This window comes from Schistocerca piceifrons, chromosome 3, assembly GCF_021461385.2.
Source record: "Schistocerca piceifrons isolate TAMUIC-IGC-003096 chromosome 3, iqSchPice1.1, whole genome shotgun sequence".
Taxonomy (NCBI): Eukaryota; Metazoa; Arthropoda; class Insecta; order Orthoptera; family Acrididae; genus Schistocerca; species Schistocerca piceifrons.
The window spans coordinates 149,195,210-149,195,852 of NC_060140.1; positions in this window are offsets into that span (position 1 = coordinate 149,195,210).

Below are 643 nucleotides of genomic sequence, written 5' to 3' on the forward strand. Positions count from 1 at the left end.
AATTCGTACCTTCCCTGGCTAAAGAGATGAAACCAAAAGCCAAATAATAGGTACAGTCGATGTTTCCAAAGGATGAAGCTTACACGATGGCATTTACGTTTGCGAACCTGTATTTATTGCATTAACGAAGTGTCAAATATACTGGACACCAGCATTAAAACAAACCTAAAAAGATGTTAAAAATCTCATTCTCACGTCGTTCATTTGTACATTAACAACGTTGTCGAATTTCTTTTCATTAATAGCTGTTTCCAGCTCTTCGATGAAATCGAGTTTCCTTTTCTCTTTTAGATGCAGCGTTTCTAAGTCATCTGCTTTTCTCTTTAAGGGGCAGTCTGGTTAACTATTGCTGTCTTGTCGTAAACACTGAAAGCGTCTTTGTTTTCCTTGTATCTGAACGAAAATGTTCTCCTAGCCTGTGTCGTATATTTCTTTCAGTTTAGAATAACACCCGACATTGTGCGAGAGATTCATGAGATTATCCTGGAGCCAATGTGTGGGGAACATAAACTGAGGTATGGAGAGCCGGTGAGAGTAAAGCAGAGTGAATAATTTTTCAACTCACCGTTGCTTGCAGCACAGTGCCAATAGAGACCCTACTGGTAATCCTTAGAGTCTACACTTCATAGACTTACAGATTCGA